We start from the raw sequence: 23,643 nt of genomic DNA on the forward strand, positions 1-23,643 counted from the left end.
ATTCATGGTAAATATGCTACAAAATTATGCTTAAGACTGGCATGGAAAGAGAAATTCTCAGTAATGCCTGTATTGTATTACTGGAGAATATTTTAGAGTATGGGGAATTATCAAATTGTCAATGCTATTAATATATAGTATACTGTTGGGGTGAGATTACTCTTTGGGGCAAATGATTATCATCTATCTGTCTACCTATCTAATCTATTTCTATCATCATCTATATATCTGTCCATTTATCACTTGATTTTGTTTGAGTGAAGAAGGTCAGAGTGCACCAGAAATAAAACGCTGACACAGGATTCTTACTTGGAGGAGCCGTGTAGTCCAGGGGAAACACTAGGAGTTAAAACAATAACAACAACCAGTCTTTATTTTACAGCAGATTCCACGAGGCAAAGTAAGGGCATGGTTACAACATTCTCATGAGTTTAGAATCTACTCAATTACATGCACCTGATGAAGCTTTGTTTACCTGCTGCACCTCCCGCAGCCCACATCACTCAGCCACCTGGGACCACAGGTTCGGACCAGGAGGTCAAGCTCACAACCATAGTCTTTGGCTATAATTGTGCTGGGAGGGCTTTGCACGTGGGACTTGCACGTGGCTTTGCCATGAGAGGACCGTGCCCTCTCATTAGTCTGAGGCTTGAACTATAGCTGCTCTCCACAGATGATAAATACAATCAAATGTACTAATATACATTAGCCATAAAAGCATCAGATCTTTTTGTCAAAACTTGGAGCTCTAAAAATTGGCCAGTTTAAATGGTCTCAAAGAACACTGGCAATCTGATGCTATAATTGGTAAAATTTCATATAAATAGCCAATTGATCAAATGACAATTTTGTATTACAAAATATAAATAAAAAATAGTCTATTAAAATAACGAATAAAGTAGAAAATTGGAAAGAATTTAACTTTGCTGTACAAGAATTCGGAAAGTCAAAATGGCTTAATTTGTATATGAACCGGAAAACATTTTCAGGACAGAAATGTACCCATCTGGGCATAATTCTAATATCTATGCTCACAAATACAGAAAATGTCCTAAAGAGTTGAAATTTACGTTGAAAACTTGCTCTGTCTGCTCTGTTCAGTTCTGAACGACCCAACACATCTCTCTTTCGGACGATCTTTGCGTCTGTCTGCCCTGCCCAGCAGCCAGCCTGCTGACTACAGGGCCATCCCAGAGCAGTCGCTGCTGAAAACACTCATCACATGTCCGTCAGTGCTGGGCACTTCCTGGTGACACCCCCAACATCTCCAGATGTCCGTCTAGACTCTACATTCACGGCTGACAGGGGCCTGTGCTAAAACACTACCCGCTGCGGGAAAACAAATGAACCAAAAATGGTAGCATCGTATCCACTGAGAAGCTATGATACATGTCCGTGTATAATGCGCACTTCCCCCCATCTGTGCCTTAATGAGTTTTACGAGACCCCTGGGCCCCTGACTGCTCACTGTGGGAAGAAGGAAAGCCACATGATCCAAATACGTGCTTAACACATAAGAAATTCCGTAACATGTTGCTCTTTCTGACAGTTTAGACTTACTCTGAAACCCCCTCCCATGTAAGCACCCGAGCCCTGTGTCCCGGACGCTCTGTAAGCGCCACAGAATGAACACCTAGGGCGCCAGCCTCACACCCAGGTGGCTGGTGAGATGAGCAGCTGCCCAGGGCCCACCTGCGTGAGTCGGTGACTGGCATCACATGCTCCCTGCCCCGTGCCCCGGGCTCTCTGTGGGAGGAAGTGAGCCTTACCCTCCACCCAGAACATGGAAGTGAAGATCAAATCCCAAGTAACAGGTTGATTTCCTGCCGCCTCAGCTCAATTCGGACTTGAACTAGAAACTGTGTAAAAGAGAAGTACAAGGAGCTATGCTTCTGGAACATACGGGGTAAACTGGGATTCCTAGCTGCTATGCAGACAAGGAGCTGGAGTTACTGATCGGCAGGTGAGAAACGGCTTCCCTTGCATAGAAACACCACACCGATCCTGCCCTCATCCCTCGGCGGGCATGTAGGTGTGTCCACCTCCTGGCTTTAGTGCCTAGCGCTGCAGTTAATTCGGGAGCACAGACATCTCTCCACGATCCCAGTTTCAGCTCTTTACGATACACACTCAGGAGCGAGGTTGCTGGATCACACAGCGGTTCCCTTTCTAACTTTCTGAGGAATCGCCATGCTATTTTTCGAAGTGGTTGCACCATTCAGCCACACACAGAAAAAGAAGGAGACCATGTCACATGCCACAGCAGGGGTGAACCTGGAGGATAGTATGCTAAGTGCAACAAGCCAGCCACCGAAGGACAAACACTCAGAGGAGGACTCAAAAGAAGTTGAAACGTAGAAACAGAAAGTAGAATGGGGTTGTCGGGGCTGGGGGAGGAGAAATGGGGAGTTTCAGTCACGCAAGATGAGAGATTCCAGAGATCTGCGGGACCGCACGGTGCTAAGGCAGCACCACTGCCCATGCACACGGTCGTCGGGGGAGATCTCCTGTGATGCGTGCTCACCGTGCGGGGAAAAATGAAACGCGCCTCCGTCCAGGACAAACTGGTTGCCGGTGTCTTGGGGAGGGAGGCTGCAGGCGTTCCCAGGTGGGCGAGGCTGGGGCTCTGCCTGTGCCTCGGGCTCCCCGCGTCCCTGGCTGCTGGTCAGGCCTCTCAGGAGCGTGGGGGACACACCCCGCAGGCCCTCACCCCTCCCTGTGCTGGCAGTGCAACCCGGGCCTGCACAGACATGCGGGCAGCCCCGGGAGCATGTTGTTATTACCTGACTCCAAAGGCAGAGGAACTTCTGAAGCCACGTTGGAAATCGCTAAATAAACGCTGGCGAAGAGGCTGCAACCTCCCCTCTCCAGCTGGTCTTTGTCTCCTGGGCACACCGCGGCCACCGTGGGAGGAACAGATGCCCTTTGGGTCTTCACAGCCAGCGAGATCAACTTACACCAGGGGAAACTCAGAGATTAACAGGGCTTTTCTGGGTATTTGTTACTCAATTCCCACTTATTTTTTTTTATTGATTTTATCGTTTCCTTTTCAGATTGTAGTAAACACAGGCTGTGTGATATCAGTGTGCATGCATTTGTCGGTTGAAAGATAGATTTCGTTTTTCCTTCCTGTTTCACTGCCTGCCTAGAAGCGAGTCAGCTTGTGGGGTTACACTGCGTCACTGGCTACAGTCTCAGGCTGAGACATCGATGTGCTGGCTCACGGACAATGCGAGTGTCTACGACATGATGTGACAGGTCCCCAGGTGACGCGCCATTTCACAGATTCCTAAGACATTGACATGTATGGGTTTTATTCTTTTTTTTAAAAAATATATTTTTATTGATTTCAGAGAGGGAGGGAAAGGGAGAGAGAGAGAGAAACATCAATGATGAGATAATCATTGATTGGCTGCCTCCTGCACCCCCTCCCCCTTACTAGGGATTGAGCCCATAACCCAGGTACGTGCCCTTGACCAGAATCGAACCTGGGACCCTTCAGTCCACAAGCCAACGCTCTATCCACTGAACCAAACCGGCTAGGGCTGGATTTTTATTCTTAATGTGAATCATCGTAGACAAAGTAAAGCAGATCTGGTATAATGATAATAAGGTTATTTGGGGGAATACAAGAAAATAGCTTTAGAATATTTGCCCTAGAAGGAGAGAAAACAAAGTAGAAAAAAAGGTGATGATAATTTTATTAGAATCCAATTGGCTTAGTCACATTTTCATTCCGTGATTCTAACTTGAGAAAGCTGGTATATCTGATCCACAATGAGAATGGCGTCTCAGAATTCAATATGAATACCTCCATCAGTTTAGTTTTCAGTTCACTGGATTCTTCAAAAGGAAGCCTCACTCACCTCACCTTTCTGATTCAGAAAGACTATACAGGGGTGGGCAAAGGGAGTTCACAGTTGTAATACCAATAAATAATACAATAATCCTATAAGATAAAAGTGTAGTATGCAAATTGTCCCCTCAACCGGGAGTTGTCTGGGAGTTCAAGCAGGGGGCGGGGCCAGCAGGGGAAGGAAGGGAGTACCCGGCTGGCAGCCAGCAGCTGCTAGGGATCCTACTAGGGCCTAACTAGGGCCTCTAGTTAATAAATAATACAAGATTAAACTCTGTGTTTCGTGTACCCACAACTATAAACCTGCTTTTGCCAACCCTGTATGTCATTTAAAAGAATTTCTTTGTAATATATGTATTAATCTAGGACACAAATAATATCCATGATCACAAGTTCAAATATAGAAAGTATGTCAACATGCTTTCATAACTTAATTTGTTTTTTTCTTGCTACTCCCTTCCCCCCCTTACTTAGTTGGGTCACAAAAATGAAATAAAATGTAAATTTTATTAGTTAGATTAAAATTAGGTTTTTTTCTTATTCTTCTATACATGAATTGTGTCCAACTGTCAAAGAGTGTATGGGTCAGGTACTCAAATTCCTTGGTAAAGGTGGTCAGGTCGGAGGGAAAAGAACGAAGATGCCTCTCAATCTGTGCGAGGCTGGACACGGAAAATGGGAGGTGAACCTGGACAATACCCTCGGCTCCTGCTCCCTCCCTCAGGGGTAGAATGGGTGCAGGCGTAGGAGCGGCTGTTGGGGAAGGCCGTCTTTGGGTGGCCCGAGAGCGTGTGTTAGGTGGGAAGGTCTATATTGAAGCTCTTGTTCTCAGATGTTGGCTCTCAGGGGCCAGGGGAGAAGGTGGTTGCTGGTTAGGAGGGTCTGGGTTTGGGGAATCTACTGCAGGTGCGGGAGGGGACGTGTAAGGGGGCGGAAGTTGGTGGTCTGCTGGATCAAAAGTCGATTCAGAATCAGAAGTGTTAGGGGATGATGTTTTGTGTGAAGGAGAAGGATCTGATGGGTAGAGCAGGACTGACAGAGAGAGGGTCCGAACCAGAGGGTGAAAAGGCCTGGACATAGGGAATCTCTGACCATTTTCCATTGCGGTGACGGCAGTTACCGTGCAACGTGTTATAATTGAATGTGCCGTTTTCAGGCCATTGAGACTTTCCTAGTTTATATTGTGGAGGTGCTTGGGCCTGATCCCCTCCATGAGTGTGCAGAGGGCGTGTAGCATGACCCATGAGAGGAAGGGTGAGTGACAGACCACAAACCCAAAGGTGACTGTTTAGGGCAGGCCTCCCACCGCTAAACAAATCACCAGGAGAAACGAGCACTTTGGAGAAGTGAGTGAGAGTGGGCAGAAGACTCGAGACGAGGGACATTTAATTCACCTGGAGAAGATTGGCCGGTGTGGGATGGAGGGTCAGCAATGGAGGAGGACATGTTCCTGATCCGGCGTCCTCCTTGGCTGGCTGGGGAGGTCCATAAAGGAGGGAGGCCTAATCGAGGCCGGCAATCCAGGCACCTGAGTACGATTTGGAGGTAAGCTCAGGATGAACTGCTGCTGCCTCCTGCTCTCAGACCAGCAAACTCGGGCGACTGAAGCCAGGGCAGTGGCTCCTCTTCCCCGTGTAACCCTCCTGGGTTTTGGCACCAAAGGTTAGGGTCACTGAAAGAGGAATGTACGAGGCCAGTGTGGTGAAGGATTATAAATTTATTAGGTCATCTGGATACTAGATGGGCTGAGTCCCCAAATGGCGCCAGCAGCCATGGACAGGGAGTCAAGGTTTGAAAGGACTCTAGGTGGGCTTTCTGGTGAGAACCTCCCTGGGCAGGTCGGGATCCTGGGAAAGTCGGGAGGGGAAAGAGAATGGTCTTAGTAAGTGGAATGTGGTCTCAGTGAAAGGGAATGTCCGTTGTGAAGTGGTCTACGGTCAGTTCCCAGGGGAGGGGTATCGATTCAATTATTTGATAGGACCTAACAGAAATAAAGCAGAAAGGGGGCATAGAAACTATGGGAGTAAGTGAGCAAGTCTGTGGACATGGGGGCAAGAGAGGGGAGAGGATAAAGAAACCTGTAGCACAAATGCTCTGAGCTAAGACTTTGCTTGGTGTGTTCCCTAAAGCCGGAACAGCTGACCTTGAGTGGAAGAGAGTGGGTGGGAGGAGGGGAGAGGAGGGGTCACAGTGGGAAACCAGACCAAGTCGGTTTCTGTGGCTCTCAGAATGGTTAGGATCTTACTGCGGAGGGTTTTGAGTAGCTGAGAGACATGAGTTAAAACGGCACCTATATCACAGGTGAAATGAGTCATTGCATATGGAGTTTCTTCCTCCTCCTTCTCTTTTTCAGTTCTTTTCCCTCTTCTTTCTTCAACTTTTTCTCTTTTTAAATGTTCTTCTCCTCCTCAGTTTCTTCCTTTTCCTCATCTCTCCTCCATCTTCCTTTTTGTCTTATTTTAGTGGATTCCTGATTTGGAGCTGAGTTTGCCTCTCAGCTTTGCCACTGGTAGAGGCCCTCCTTTGCATGTCAGCACAGAAGCCCCACGTGAGGGATCTTGGAATATCACAAAGATACAATAAAAGGCATGAATCAGCACGTGTTTCCAGCTGCCAATATCCGTGCTCAGCATCTAGTTCCTCTTCCAACAATGGGAATCTCACGTGTGTGCTAACAAGTCTTCACAGCTGTGAGCCTGAGCAGGGTTCAGATCTGTGCTTGCCCTCCAGCCAGCACCACTGCCTCTGAATGCTTGGTCTCCACCCTGAATCAATCTATTGAAAAACAGAGCCTGCATATCCTAGCAATTTTATCTCTTGACTTGGGCCCTCTATATTCCACAGTCTAGGGTTTCTATTCATCTCTGCACCAACAGCCCTATCCTTTTACACACTGATAAGAAAGGTGAAAGGCATAAATACTTACTCCCCAGGGTCTATGAGATAAATATATAGAATCATCTTTTTCATGATTAAATTTGGTAATTTATTTAACTTCTATTATAAAACTAGAGGCCCAATGCACAAAATTCATGCAAGGGGCTCCCCCCACCCCTTCCCGCTGCCATGGTGGCTGCCTCTGCCTCAGCCCCCGGAAGGACGTCTGGTCTAATTAGCATATTACACTCTTATTATTATAGATAAAAATCATCTCGAACACGTTTGCTGATATTCACTTTGGATGGACTTAGAGGGTATTGTGCTAAGTGGAATAAGTTAGTCAGAGAGAGAAAAATACCATATGATTTCACTGATATGTGGAATCTAAAGAACAAAATAAATGAACAAACAAAATAGAAACAGATTTATAGAAACAGAGAATGGACTGATGGTTGCCATAAGGAAGAGGGTTGGAAGGATGGGTGAAAAAGAGAGAAGGATTAAAAAGTACAAATTGGTAGTTACAAAATAGTCACAGGGATATAAAATACAGCATAGGAATATAGTCAATGATATTGCAAAACTATGTACGGTGCCAGGTGGATATTGAAAATATTGATGGGAACACTTTGTAAAGTATCTGATTATCTAGCCACTATGCTGTACGCCGGAAACTAATTCAAAGTAATATTGAATGTACGTTGTAATTAAAAAATACAATTTAAAGAAAAAAGAGCGGAGGACACGTCAGATTGTTTTACTCCAGAGCTAACTTTACTTTTGAGTTTATTTATGTGTTCAAATAATGTGTTTATTTAGATCTTTGCAGGAAGGCATTAACCATGACTAGGGTATGTACATTGATAATTAATTCATTTCATTTATTCTTAAAATCTTATCTATTCTGATGTCAGCTATACCTGAACTCAGAGTTAACATCCCCTTACTGTATCTCCTCCCTTCTCTGTTTAAATCAAATCCTTTATTTCGACACTGTGAAAGCTCAGTGCATTCATGTGGCCTGAATAGCTATTTATAAGTGCTTTCTTCCTGCTGCTGCTGCTAATACCTATGGAAACGTACCTCGAGGGGCCTAAACCAGCGGCATGTAGAATCCTAACCTTTATCACTATTTAGCATCTTGTCCCACGTGGTCCAAGGACCACAACAAACCAAAAAGCTGATTGGATGATTCATGCCCTGAGGGGCTGGCACCGGGCTGAGACGCTCTGCTTTGGGGATGGAGTTGTACAGGAGCGTCTACGTGAACGCAACTCAGGAGCTTTTCCTCTGCGGGAAGGGGGTCCCGTTGGCATGAAATGGATGAAACGCTTGCTGAGGAGCTTCCTGGGGACGCAGAGGCGGCTGAGCTACCTTCCCCGCTGAAGACCCTCTTCTTCTCTCCCGCCTTTTGTCCTGATGGTGCATCCATGCTGTGCTTCCATAACCCTGCGTTCCTTGCATGGATGAACTAACCTGGGCCCTCGATGGTACTGCTAGCCCCAGATCCCATATCGGTTTTGAAAACGGGATCTCAAGCTCTGGTGTGTTAGAATGAGCTCTCACACTCAAGGACAAGGTTTTTTGTTTGTATTTTGTTTTAATATATATTTTATTGATTTTTACAGAGGGGAAGTGAGAGGAATAGAGAGTTAGGAACATTGATGAATGAGAAACATCGATCAGCTGCCTCCTGCACACCCCCTACTGGGGATGTGCCCGCAATCAAGGTACATGCCCTTGACAGGAATTGAACCTGGGACCCTTCAGTCTGCAGGCCGACGCTCTATCCACTAAGCCAAACCTGTTAGGGCTTTGCTTTGATTTCAGAGAGGAAGGGAGAGGGAGAGAAAGACAGAAACATCAATGATGAGAGAGAATCGATTGGCTGCCTCCTGCATGCCCCACACTGGGGACCGAGCCCACAACCCAAGCATGTGCCCTGACCGGAAATCAAACCGTGACCTCCTGGTTCATAGGTTGATGCTCAACCACTGAGCCACTCTGGCTGGGCTCATGGATGGTGTTTTGATTGGCACTTTCTGGGCTTCCTTTCAATGGCCATTTCAACTAACTGCTCCTTTCTTCCTTAGACGTTTTCTGCTCAATTTCAGCTACTCTTAGTGGCCCTTGTGTATATTTTGTTGACTGAGGGTTGCATGTGTGTATTCATTGTCTATTGCTGTGTGACAAATGACCACAAACTTAGCGCTCAGAATGGCCCGGATCTGTTCTCTCCATTCCACGGGGCAGGAGTGTGAGCACAGGTTAGCTAGGTTGTCTGCTCAGGGCCTCACCAGGCTGTCAGCTGGAGACTTGAGAGGGAGGAGTCACTTTCAAGGCCTTTCAGGTTGTTGGGAAATTCATTTCCTTGCAACTGTAGAACTGGGGGCCTGATCCTTGATGACGATTGTCATGATAGGTGGCCCTCAGGTCCTACAGGCCAAACACGTTCCCAGAGGCCACGCCAGGTCTCTGCCAGGAGGGCTTCTTCAGGGTGGCAACTTCCCTCTCTCTCCCACCTGCTAAGCTGGAGTCTAAGACAATGTAGCCTGATCATGGGCATGAGTCCTCTCCCCTTTGCCATGTTCCGTTGTCTAGAAGCAAGTGACAGGCCCGACCTGCCCTCAGAGGGAGGGGAGGGATGACACAAAGGCATGGACACAGCAAGTCACGAGGTCACCTTTGGTCTGTCTCCCGATTTCACTGAAAATGGAGCCTCGGGGTTCATGTCTATTTTTTTTATTGCTCTCTTATTAATTTCAGGAAGAAAGGTTGAAAACCACGGCCTTAGTCCTTTATGTTTATACTATGTCCGTTGATAGAAATTTTATTGATTTATTGAGGGATATTATTTCTTTCAGCCATCTTATACTTTCTCTCTGTTCTCCCCTTGGACACACTAGAAATGCTTAGAATACTTAAGACATTATAGTTTCATTTTATTTTATTTTGATGGGACTTGGCAATATGTTTTTTTAAAGAAATACTGGTTTCGTTTTCAAAATACAATTTAAAACATCTAGTGACATTACCTTGATGTTTCTAATCCTTTTTTCCCTGTTTTTGGAGATTTCTAATATATTTTATTTTTATTTTTAGAAACTATACTATGTGTACATAGGAATTGTCTTTGTGAAGGTAATTTTCAAAGTTGTGTGGATTTAATCAACCCAATTAATGTTGTAATTATGAGATATCCTCATAAGGACGCTTTAAATTTGGGTTTGACTTTCAATTACCTTTTCAATTAACTAACAAGTGCTTCATGGTAAAAATCTGTCCAAATAAGACCTTTGAGAATAATGGGGTCATTTTGAGAGAATAACCAACAAGCACCTTTAAAGGATTATTTTAAGAATGAAAGAAGGGTAGATATTAGCGAGAGATGAGCTCCTGTACGGTTTTTGACATGCCAAAAGGACAATGCTCACACAAGTCGGCGGGTGCTCAGTGTCATGGTAAACTTTCTTGGCATATATTTTGTGAATATCTATAAATATTCCATTATACTTTACTATGTTTATGGTTTTAAAAAAGAAAAGAAAAGCTAAAATGGAACCATCCCTCTTCTTTGGTATGCATAAGCATTGCCTCTACTGTGAACCACGGGAGGGGTTGTTTGAGGAAAGTTTGTTTTCTGCTTATGGTGAATGTAGGCTGTACTGTCCCTGAGAATGAGTGTGTTCCATAGCCACCAGCTAGATGGACAACTGGAAGAATGAAGTATCATTCAGTGTCTCACTGGCAGACAGTCTTCCCAGGCAGAACGGGTTTGGGCTATTGCTAGAGAGTTACGGGTCCAGGCTGGTGGCCAACGGGTCTTAGAAGGTGGAGTGTGAATTTCTAAAGAGAACACAGGGTTATACAAAGGTTTGAAATGTCAGGAGTTATCTGGGAAGAACATAGATCCAAGGACAGGGAGGTCGCTGCTAGGAATTTGAGTGCATCCAGAAGGGTCAGTTCTGAAGGACATGGGTCTTGCTGCTTATTTATTTATTGAGACTGTGGTACTGGCCATGGTTCATGTATAGTTTTCTCTTCTAGGTTATGATTCTTCTTATTTATCCCTCAACATTTAGTACTGTCTTATGTCTTAGTTTTTTAAAATACATATTTATTGATTTCAGAGAGGAAGAGAGAGGGAGAGAGAGATAGAAACACCAATGATAAGAGAGAATCATTGATTGGCTGCCTCTGCAAGCCCCACAGTGGGAAGCGAGCCTGCAACCCGGGCATGTGCCCTGATGGGAATTGAACCTGGAACCCTTCAGACTCAAGGCTGATGCTTTATCCACTGAGACAAACCAGCCAGGGCTAGTGCGGTCTTGGATACCCTGAGAATGCATCTGAGAGACCAAGGAGGAAGCCAGTAAAGAAAAGTGGGCCTCCCTATTGACAGCAGCATGGCCTTGGGAGCTGGTGGGCGGCAGTCGCTGTGGCCGCAGAAAGCAGAGGCAGAGAAATGGCTGCTGGTGCAGGAATCGGTGGGCATGTGCCCTAGGAAAGGTGGGTTTGAATGGTTGATCCTTGGGCTAAATTCCAATGAAATATTTTTTGTGTCTAATTATTTGTTTCACATTTGTTTTCTCCTCTAGATGTTCAATGAGACAGCGAATAGGTACATATTGCTTATTATTTATTTCTGCTTACATATAACAAGGCACTAAGTGGGTATTTTAAAAGTGTTTGTTAAATAAATAACATTTAACTATTTTTAAGGCTTGGAAGTAGGCACATTCCATCATGGGGGGAACTGACCACAGGTTTAATTTTAGTTGCTTGCACTTGCTGATGTATAATGACTATAATTTCTTCTGAAAGGCCATATGACTAGCACTCACTTGACATGACTGATAAATTTGTAAATGAAATGCATGTGAACCACCAGGCGGAAACATATATAAGTAGGCATATAAAAATAAGCCAAACAGCTAACCCTCTAAAATAGCAAACTATTCTTCATACTTGGAGGTACTCAGCAAATTTAGAAAATGGATGAAATGAAAACCAAATAGAAGATTTCATGAATAAAATGCTACTCACAAATTGTATTTATAAAATTTTATGTTAATCTGAGTTCAGATAATCTACTTTAAAATTCTATTTCTATATGTAATTACAGCATACCTTTCGGCCAAATGTCTGCTCTATTTCAGTCCAAACTGTGATTTAAGGAACGACCACTGGGTGGCATCATATATTAATTTTCAAGATTAAGTCCAAGTTGCCTACACAGTTTCCACACAAAAAATTCTTGCTTTAGATAAATTGAATTATTTACATAATTTAATATATATATATATATATATATATATATATATATATATATATTACACATAATGCAATATATACTGTATATCCTGTATCATGCAAATGTACACTTGAAACCTATATGATCTTATTAACCAACTAGAGGCCTGGTGCACAAAATTCATGCACTTGGGGGGCGGGGGTCCCTCAGCCCAGTCTGTGCCCTCTCACAGTCTGGTAGCCCTTACGGGATGTCCGACTGCCGGCCAGCAGTCAGACATCCTTAGTGCTGCCACGGAGGCAGAAGAGGCTCCCACCACTGCTGCTGCGCTTGCCAGCTCTGAGTCCGGCTTCTGGCTGAGCGGCACTCCCCCTGTGGGAGTGCACTGACCACCAGGGGGAAGTTCCTGCGTTGAGCGGGATCGGGCTGAAACCAGCTCTCCGACATCCCCCGAGGGATTGTGAGAAGGCACAGGCCAGGCCAAGGGTCCCCACTGGTGCACAATCGGGGATGCTGGAGGTTGGCGAGCTGGGGAGGGACCACGGGAGGGCTCCAGGTCGTGTCCAGCCTGTCTCGCTCAGTCCCAATCGGCTGGACCCCTGCAGCAAGATAACCTACCAGTCAGAGTATCTTCCCCCTGGTGGTCAGTGCATGTCATAGCGAGCAGTTGAGAAGCCTTAGCATATCATTAGCATGTTATGCTTTGATTGGTTGAATGGCTGGCTGGACACTTAGCATATTAGGCTTTTGTTATGTAGGATGTTATCCCAATAAATTTTTAAAATAGGGAAGGAGAAAAAAAAATGTATATGAGAAACTTTAAAAATTGGGTTAAATTCTTGCCTCAAGATTTTTGGAATTTGATAGGATTTTTTTCAATGTTGGTTGACAACTGAGTTGGATATTCAGTATTTGTGATGCCAAAATACCAGTTTTGTATGCGAGAGGCATTAAGGATCTTGAAACGTAATACTAATGTTTTGATTTATCTGTTCTAAGTCGGCATTTCTGAGTGCCTGTTAACAGCAGGGTTTAAGAAGCTGAATTTATAAACGGTTAAATGGACTTTTCAGAGATTTAAGACGTTACTGGTTATATCTTATTTCCAAAAGGAATGTGTGGAATTCCTGAAACGAAACTCCTTTTCTGTGGCATTTCCCTGGGGGGGCAGTCCTCCCCAGCATCTGAGGGTAGATGCTGTCCACAGCGAGAATTTCCAAGCATGGCAAATAATGTCACTGCAGTCATTGTAGGCATGTGAGAAAATATGAAGTTCATGTAAAGTAACAAAATATAGAATGTGGGGGTACTCATCTAAACTAATTTTTGGAAAGACTGCAATTATTAAGCTTTAAAAAGTACCTAAAATTTTTGGCTAGCTCACCCACTTTGAAGAGAAATTATATTTCATTCTCCCAGAAGGTGATAGAAATATTACAAATTCTGCATTCATGAGCCAAAATAACCTGATAGAATCAGTATAGACTTTTACACATTTTTGTTTCCTTTTTTACGAGGGAAATGGGACCACAAACAGGAAGCCAGGTATTGATTTCTTTAAAAAAAAACTTTATTGTTCAGATTATTACAAATGTTCCTCTTTTTTTTTTTTTTTTTTTTTTTTTTTTTTTTTTTTTTTACCACCATAGCTCCCCTCCACCTGGTTCCCACCCCACCCCATGCCCTTACCCCCTGCCACTGTCCTCATCCATAGGTGTAAGATTTTGATTTCTAAAAAGCAAATTCTGAGACTTTCATGGACAGGTCTTTTACATTTTCCTGAAATTATGTTTCTCACTGCAAATTAATGTTCACACAAACAGCACTGACCCTCCAAGATACCACGGCACGAAAGAGAGAGTCTGTCACGGTTCCCACTGGACAGAACTGAAAAATTGCTTGGTGAGGGGTTATTGCAACCACACGGTGGACTAAACACACCACACATTTCCCCCAGGAATGAATTCGTTACCAGCTCTATGCTTTAGGCACCAAAAACATTCCTCCGATCAACTCTGTTGGATAATTTTGAATTGGCGATCTCTTTTGATTTATCGTCCTCTGCTGCCATCTGGTGGTTACTAGGGAAATAAACCAAGTGGAGGAATCTAATGTTTACAACAATGGTTTGAGCTATTTGCTTCTGTGGAATAATAGAAATAAGGGACTCAAGCCGACACGTGCCTTCTGTCTCCAGGAAGAATTATGGTCGGTGGCATTCTTTCATTTATGTTCTGTATCTTTCACCTCGCTGAAATAGGCTGAGCGTAAAGCAGTTGTTGCATAATGTATGAAGGAAAGCATTTCCTGAGAGGTCTACACAGCTCTGAGATATCATTGTCTCTTATTAGAAAATATTTCCGTGGGGGGAGGGAGGAAGGACATCCATTTTCCCCTTCATTTTCGTTTGATCAAGAGAAGCCATTCCTTTCTGAACACTTGTCTAAAGTAGGTTTTGAAAAATATCCATCAGGTCCTTCTAGTAATGAAAAAGCTATCGCCAAGCAGCAGTGAGCAGGCTGATTTACCTCTACTGCGACTACTTCAGGTTTTATCTTTTTTTATCTTAATGAAACATAGTGCTATTATGCAAGTGGATCTGCTCTTACCTGCAGAATTATCTGCCCTGTAATGGAATGGAAGTCTCTTTGAGGCAATGCAATGCAGAAATACTTCCATTTATTCACAGCAGATCATGAGTTAGCTTCTTTCAAAAAGGGGAGCTTTTGATCACCCGTTTATAATTTAAAACCAATTACTTGCTCCTTCAGAGTTGTATATAATGAAAAACATTTTAATGTATATCATATTAAAGATTAATTTTAATAATATTAATTATTACAATTGAATTAATTGTCAAACCAATTAAAGTCATTAGTCAGTATATACTAACCAATAATTTTTTTTATTAACATTTCTAGCCTATATAATAAAAGCCTAATATGCAAATCGACTGACCGGCAGAACAACTGGTGGAACGACCAGTCGCTATGATGTGCACTGACCACCAGGTGGCAGACGCTCAACATAGGAACTACCCCCAGCCTGCAGGCCCCAGGCCAGCCAAGGCGGGTGCCAGTGGGGGCTCTGGATCGCCCCACCAGTCATCCTGCAGAGGGAGGTGACTGGCGGTGGTGGCAGGGGCCAGGGCCGGCAAGTGGGCAGCACCAGGCCGGCCAAGGGGGGTGCAAGCTGGGGCCCCCCTGATCGCCCTGCTGATTGCCCCACAGATCGGCCCTGATCACTGGCCAGGCCTAGGGACCCTACCCAGGCACAAATTTTGTGCACTGGGCCTCTAGTTTTACATAAAGAGAAATGATGAGGTGTAATGTGGAGATCAAAGTCATAGCATAAAACCGAAGTGAAAATTAGAATTCTTTATATTGGTTTGGCATTGTTTAATTACTCATTCATACAGCCCTTGACACTGAATTTTTAAAAAACATTAACTACTGCAAGTTTCTTACTAAATATTTATTTTTGGCCCCTTTGTGCAGCAGTATTAACAAACCATGGCTTTTTCTAATCACAGGAAAAGGCATGTCGCTAACTTGTTGAAGTTTGGTACCATTTCTACCTTCTAGTTACCTACTAAATAAGGATATAACTTATCAGAGGTTACTGTGTTGAAAATCTACTTAGGTAAATGCTAATAAGCCTTCTATCTTTGTATTGCATGTTGAATTTAGTAAACATATCAAAATGCCTTTATCTTATCAATTACTAGAGGCCCGGTGCATGAAATTCATGCACAGGTAGGGTCCCTAAGCCTGGCTGGTGATCAGGGCCGATCTGTGGGGCAACTGGCGGGGTGATTGGGGCCCCCACACGCACCAGCTTTGGCCTGGCACCACCCACTTGCCAGCCCCGCCCCTGCTGCCCGCCAGGGCCTGTGGGCTGGGGGAAGCTCCTGTGTTGAGCGTCTGCCCCCTGGTGGTCAGTGCACATCAGAGCGACCAGTCGTTCCGCCAATTGGTCGATTTGCATATCAGGGTTTTATATAGTAGTAGATAGATGAGTACACTATTACAGTCATCATTTAAAATTATACTCAATTTCCTTTGATAGGAGAGAAGAAAACTATATGCATAACAAATCAATATCAAATGAAAAAGGTAAACAACAGCTTGCTAAATAAATACCATAAAGCAATTCTCCATCAAAGCCTCAGTAATTACTTTGTGGAACAGGCTGTCCTAATACAACAATTAATTAATTTTTCCAAATGAATTATGCAAGCCAATACTCTTTCCTCATTAATGTTTTGTTATTTCATTAATGAATAACAAAGAAACACCCAGGTCTTTATCCTGACAGCTACGTATCAATGCGCTCACCCTGAACTAAACGTGTTTCCAGTGTGAGGTCAAGTTGGGACCCATCAAGTCCCTTTCCCAGTCAGGGTCCCTTTGGCGCTCCAGCTGCTTCCTGTGGACACTCCTCACCGAGAACAGGTAGGCAGGGGCCCAGCAGTCCCCACCTTTCCGCCAAGTGTCACCTCATAGTCCCTTTGATTTTCTAAAGGGGCTGCTAGCGCCTCACCTGGAACTCTGATCCCAATCATGATGGATGTGAACGAGCACTTCATGCTAAAGGGTGTAAAGTAATGACTATTACCTGAGATGCCAGGTCCTGCTCCAAAGGCGAGAACATGCTGGTTTTAGAGTTCATGCCGATTTTAGTTCTGTAAGTGTCTAAACACAGGCAGGCGTGCCCGCTCCGTTTTCACAAGACGCACGTATGTCTGAAGAACAACGACACTCATCATGTTCTGGCTGTCTACATGGAAACAAAACATTCTGGTTTCTGAACCAATTGTTTAATTGACATTGGCGTGTTTAGTTCCAGCCTGAAGACACTGGTAGTTTCAGGGCAGGAGGGGTGTGCCAGGCTCAAGGAAGAGAAAAACAAATTCATTAGGAAATTCTTTAACAAAAGTTTCATGCTAAGATGTCTTAGCCAGGAATGGACCTCATGACATAAGTCAGGGGCTCCATGACCGAGCTGGGGTGCTCTCAGCTTCCCCTACTCCCGGCTCACACCACATCGTCCATCTTTCTGAGCAACCACCACCACCAAGTGTTCAATCCCGTGGCCTTCCTGTGTGATCACTTGCCCAGCAGACAGCTCACTGCCATTACCACTCCCTCGCTCCATCTCACCTTCAGTACCAGGAGTCTGGACCTCTGTGCGTCTTATCTCCTGGGAACATAAGGTGGTGTCTCAGCACCAGGGCCTCGGTCCACAGAGCTGCCTGCAACACCGTGCTTTCTCTCCGTTCTCTGGGTTCTTCAGGAACAAAGAAACTTTAAGATTTATCGTCAACACAGCTTTGCATTTTCGAGTTTTATGTCCTTGTAATGCAGCATCATAAGTTTTTAATTATAAGGCACCAGACAAGAGATGAGAGTGTATCAGAGTCAACGTCTCGCTTCTGAAAGAGCAGCGAGTGCCTGGAGTCCACTTAGAAGGCCCTGAGCGGTGCAAGTGGGTTGAGCTGACGCCATGACAAGCCATCTGGATGGAAAGGGAACGTTCTAGGAGTCAACCAGATGTGCCCAAGTACCTCCATCTTCAGCATCTAAGGACCGCGTGGATTTTTCTTACGATAATTAGCTTCTGGCTTGACTGGGAGATTGGAAGATTATTACACCAACGGTTTGCAGTGCTCTGTTGTTATTTCAGCATCTCTCTTGACTGCAAAGAATTAGTAGAAGGCAGCGGTTCAGCGAGGGGCCCTGGGAGTCTGATAATACCTGGCTTGAATCTGACCTCACAGATATACCCGTGTATCTAGGATAACGTTTGACAACATACTAACAAAATGGAAAACTGACAACAATATACCGCAATGAAGTCCATGGGAATGTGGTCTCTCTCTAACGAGGATGACTAAGGGGATGTGGTAATAGCAGTTGGAAGAAAGATCATAAATTCAGTTTTGGGCAGATTGAGGGTAAAATGTATGTGCCAAACAGCAGAGACCGTGCTAGTTCTAGGGCTCAGACCAGATATCGAGGCACAAGGCAGGGACCCCAGTCAGCAGCCTCCTCAGAGCAGTTGAACCAAAGGAGTTGGTCACAACACCTGGGTAAAGTGTGGGGTGTGAGTTGTGGCCACAAAGAGAATCCTGAGGATAGCAAGAACGAGACACAAAGGAGCTGGTTAAGGACTAAAGAGAGAACAGTAAGATTTCCCAAAATATAGGATGATAATAAGATATTGCTGCACAAGCCGATGAAAGGAAGAGGAACTCAAGAGAGTGGTCAACTTTGTTAGCATCTGCTGAGAATTCCTCTAAGGTTGCTGAAAAGAGGTCCATGGTCTTTGCCAATAAAGAGCTCACTGTTTATCCTGGTGAAAGCGGCTGCAGAATCCCAGTGAGTGGAGGAGTGAATTGGAGGCAGAGATGCTGCTGGCTGTGGAGGGAAGAGGAGAGGCAAATAGGAGATCGATGCAGGATCTAGACAAGGGCCTTTTTAATTAACTTGTTGCCCATTAATTTTGACTATTTCTTTTTCTAAGAGTTGGTTTATTCTCTCTCTAACATGTAAAAAATTTTTTTTAATTGACTTTGGCCTGACTCTATTTTAGTTTACATTCTGCTTCTAGTTTAAGTCACTAAATAGCTCCTTCATGTTTTTCTGTTACTAATTCCGTTTCGACTAGAGCACAAATTGCTCGCAAAGGATCTTTACGTTTGAACACGGACCTTTTTTCCCCCACTCTCTGGTCCCCAGCGTCACTGGGCATGCGCAGTCCCCTCCTCCTATGCAAATCACTTGACAACAACTGTTCTCAGCACTTTCTTCCTCTCTCGGGTGCCAAAGGTGGTAATGATTTCCTTATGCGGGGCTGTACTTTTTACCCTGAGTGCTACGATCTGTCACTGCCCTTGAATGAACATTAGAGTCTATATATATAAAAGCCTAATATGCAAAGTGTCTCCTCATGAGTTTGACTGACCGGGAGTTCCATCACTCGCTATGACAAGTGCTGACCACCAGGGGGCAGTGAGGAACGAAGGAAGGCCCCAGCCAGCAACTGGCAGCCACTAGGGACCCTACTGTGCACGAAATTCATGCACTGGGCCTCTAGTCAGTTTTAGAAACACAGATACTTGGGTGTTGCCACAGATCATTGAAATCAGAATCACTGAGGGAGGACCAGGTTCCAGCACGTGACCTGTGTGTGCTGCTGGGGTTGGGAACTGCTGCTTTATAGATACAGGACTTCTGTGTGTGTGTGTTTTTTTTCTGCACAATTTGAAGAAAACCAAAACACCTGTTTTAACTGGTGAGCAGGCTTTCTCATGCCTCTGCCGAGGAACCTACTGATCTTGGGTGTGTTTTTTCTATAATGTCACAAGCACTTATTGAAAGAAGAAAGGACGATCATAGAGAGCTTAGGGCTGAAATAATTCCCGGAAGGAACTATGAATTGAGATAGAAGATGGAAGTGGAGGAAGAATTGAGAAACAACATCTGAAGATCTGAGAGGCTGAACGGAAGCTTGAAAAGATATGAGAATGCAACCAGGAGGAGCTGGGAGAGTGACAGTGACATTGTAGGAGAGCAGGGCCCCAGGGACAGATGAGCTCCTAGGATTCCGTGTTTATAATGACGGACGAGAGCATGAGCAGCGTGGGGTGTCAGGGGCTTTAGGAAAGCAGGCTCTGCTTCCCATGAATTCCAGACAGGGGTAGCCTTGCTTTCACCAGGACTCAGGAAACAGCCGACCCAGGCTGGGGCTGAACACGCCCGTGATGAGAAAGCAACGTTTGCCAAAGCCTTATTACCTGGCGCTTTCTTGTTTTGTTAATTAAAAAAGTTTTTTTAAACTATATTTTTATTGATTTCAGAGAGGAAGGGAGAGGGAGAGATAGAAACATCAATGATGAGAGAGAATTATTGATGGGCTGCCTCCTGCACGCCCCACACTGGGGATAGAGCCTGCAACCTGGGCCTGTGCCCTTAACCGAAATAGAACCTGGGACCCTACAGTGGGCAGGCCGATGCTCTATCCACTGAGACAAACCGGCCAGGGCCCGGCTCTTTCTTAATAATTTACCAACAACTGTCCTCATTTCAGGGTATATCGATGTGTATTAATTCTGCGTTTGAGATACAGATGGTCTAAGTGAAATTATATTCAAGCTCATACTCCCAGCGGTGCCTGCGACCATTGATGAACTTAAGAGTTTGTTTCTGCTCTGGGAATAGATGAACCATCAGTCATTTGCTAAGTGATCACTGCAATTTAAACACTGGCGTCCGAAATTGCACTGAGTGAGTCCAAATGGCCATTTAAAACCACCTAATTTAAATGGCCTTTCACGACTGAACAATTGCTTTGTTCGTAGTAATAGAAAAGCCAGAAAAGGATAATCAACCAGACAAAAAGCTAATTCAGGACAGAACTAAATGAGTGTATTTTTGCTCACATTGCAATCAATTTTAGTAGTTTTTAGTCTTTTAAAATTATTGAAATTAAAAATGAGGAAAATGTTTAAATTCATTTTAAGTTCTATTAATAGCAATGTTACAATGTATTAAGGATAGATGTTATTAGCTCCTATAATTAATCCACATTTATCACAGTAATTATGAACGTGCTATTGTGTTTACTGTTACATTAATTTGGTTATAAATGCCCAAAAATGGTTTTAGTGAAATACATTTAGTATGAGGCAGTTATATTGAAACTTCATGATTTCTTACAATACTAATTAGTAATCATTATAAAGCAAAGTTAATACTCAAAAAGGAACAACTATGAAATCTAAGGTATCCACATTTATTAGATAGCTGATTGTCGTTTACATTGGCGTGGATAATTTAGTTTGAAATTAAGGCTTTGGAGGGAAGATTTTTCTTCTTAGGCTGTTTTGACTCTAGAGCAGTGATGGCGAACCTATGACACGCATGTCAGAGGTGACACTTGAACTCATTTTTTTGGTTGATTTTTCTTTGTTAAATGGCATTTAAATATATAAAATAAGTATCAAAAATGTAAGTCTTTGTTTTACTATGGTTGCAAATATCAAAAAATGTCTATATGTGACACGGCACCAGAGTTAAGTTAGGGTTTTTCAAAATGCCTGTGTTATATTCTGGGAGAATGATGCCTCTTCTCCACGTTTCTCTCCTTTTCCTTTTGCTCTTCCTCTTTCCCTTCTCTGCCTCCCCCGTCCTTCTTCCCTTTGTTTCCTTCTCTCTCTCTCTCTCCTCTCTCTCTCTCTCTCTCTCTCTCTTTTATTTCTCTTTCTGTTCATTAAGAGAAGCATAAAATTTGACACATGAAAATAATTATGACAGACTATTAGCACTTTACTGGGCCATGGGGGACATGGTGAGAATTTTTTAGGTCCCCCTACCTAAGTTTAGTATAAGATTAAGTTTTTGTCTTCCCCCTTTTCTACAGCTGAGGCAGGGACTTGGCAATTCCAATTCTGGGACCAGGCATCTCCCAGGTTAGGAAAACGAAGGGTGAGGAGGGCTTCCCCTGTCTCCCTAATGCATTTCAAAACGAAGGAAGAGACAGCTATTTGTTTTGCTTTAAAAAAATGATCTTTATCATTGAACGTCTTGCAGATGTCCCTTTATTCCCCCATTGACACCCTTCACTCCGCCCCCTACGCTTTCACTGCGCTGTAGTCTGTGTCCGGGGGTTGTGTGTATATCTTTACCACACGGTGTACAATAAACGTCTCCAGTACATGGCTCTGAAGTCCTTTTCAGCATCAGCAAACATAAAACTGCTAAAGGAATGCCTGGGCCTCTGGCCCCCTGGTCCTGGAGCTGAGAAGAGGAGAGGCCTGCAGTGGAGAGAGGAGAGTGAGAAAGGGTTTGGGAGCTCAGAGACCAGGAGGGGGATGCTTGAGGGGCTGGGGTCCCCTAAGGATGCACACGAGGCTGCTCTCCAGCCCAGGAGCTCGTGGGTGAGCTGCCAGCATGACTGTCCACCAGGACCGTGCGCACTGCAACCCATGGTCCGAGCCTGGAGCACAAAGCTTTTCCAAAACATTCCCAGACCCGCCTCACCTGTGCTGCTAAGGAACAAAATTGAGGTTTTGTCACTGTTATTATTGTTCCTGTTTTTTCTCTCCACAGGAAATGGATGTGTTGCCCTGACTTTTGGAAGTTAAGTGCAGAGTAAAATGGGATTACCGAAGCATTAAGCTGATTAGAAATTGCATTTCAGAGGAAAAATGCTTTGTTGGTAAAGGACTTGGATCATGATTTGATTTGTCAGTGAAAACAAAAATGCAACTGCGTGTTGTCTTCTTTGAGGGCGACAGTACTGATTACTTCCCAGGGCACAGAAATGAGGGCGCTGCCAATGGAGGCCGCTCTCTGCATCCACCCTGTTCCCTAACTGCTGAGTCACCTTGCTGAGTCACCTTGCTGGGCCCTTGCTGAGTCACCTTGCTGTGTCCTTGCTGAGTCACCTTGCTGGGCTAGTAGCCTCCTTTTTCTCTGAGATGAGCTTTTAAAAAGTTTTACTTTCTTCCCAGGGGAAATGAAAATTTGTAATGGGAGCTCAGAGCATTTTGGAATCCAGGGCAAAGTGTGGTTTTTAAAAAACTGTCCAATAAAATGGTAACAAGCCGTTGTAATTGTTTTCATTTCTCAAGTTCTATGCTCCACCGTAATGAGCAAATTCTTCCCTCAGAACAGTGACTGCAGTATTCACTGCTGCATGTTTGCCTTCTCATTAGACTGAACCCTTACTGACAACAAGGGCTGAGAGTTCAGCGTGTATTACTTAAGACCGTGGTCGGCAAACGGCGGCTCGAGAGCCACATGCGGCTCTTTGGCCCCTTGAGTGTGGCTCTTCCACAAAATACCACGTGCGGGCGCACGTACAGTGCGATTGAAACTTCATGGCCCATGAGCAGAAGTCGGTTTTCGGCCTGGGCGAGTCTATTTTGAAGAAGTACTGTTGATATTTGGCTCTGTTGACTAATGAGTTTGCCGACCACTGACTTAAGAGAAACAAAAACACCTCTTGTTTCAATAATTAAAAATCAGCTCTCTTTAAGACCTGAAACTCAGATAGTCACTCTCACAAATAGACTCTGTAAGGGGTGAATTGTGTCTCCCCTCCCACTGAGAGATATCTTGAGGTCTTAAGTCCCAGGACTTCAGAATGTGACCTTATTTAGAAAGAGGCTCATTGAAGATGTAATTGGTTAAGAGGAGGTCAAGTGGAGTAGAGTGGGCCCCTAATCCAATATTAATGGGGTCCTTATAAGACAGTCATGTGAAGACCAAGATGCACAGGGAGAAGGCCAAGGCTGACAGAGGCCTGGAGTGAAGCATCTACAAACCAAAGACTGGCTGCAACCCCCCTCTGCTCCCCGGACGCTGGGGAGAGGTGGGAGGGCTCCCTACAGGCTCAAGAGAGCACGTCAACACCTTGATTCTGCACTCCAAGCTCCCAGAACTGTGAGACAACACATTTCTGTTGTTTCTCGCCATTCCATTTGCAGCATTTTCCCAGGACAGATGGTATGCTGTGGACTTATCCAAGCCAGTTTGGTGATTCCTGTTTGTTCTACTTCCTTCTGCTGATATTAGTGGCCTTTAATTATTGGAGGTGCGTATTAAAATAAAACACCTTGCAAACTGCATTCTGCATATTTAAAAGC

The sequence above is a fragment of the Myotis yumanensis genome, unplaced genomic scaffold, assembly GCF_028538775.1.
Source record: "Myotis yumanensis isolate MYYU_CA2020_CCGP unplaced genomic scaffold, mMyoYum1.0.hap1 SCAF_7, whole genome shotgun sequence".
Taxonomy (NCBI): domain Eukaryota; kingdom Metazoa; phylum Chordata; class Mammalia; order Chiroptera; family Vespertilionidae; genus Myotis; species Myotis yumanensis.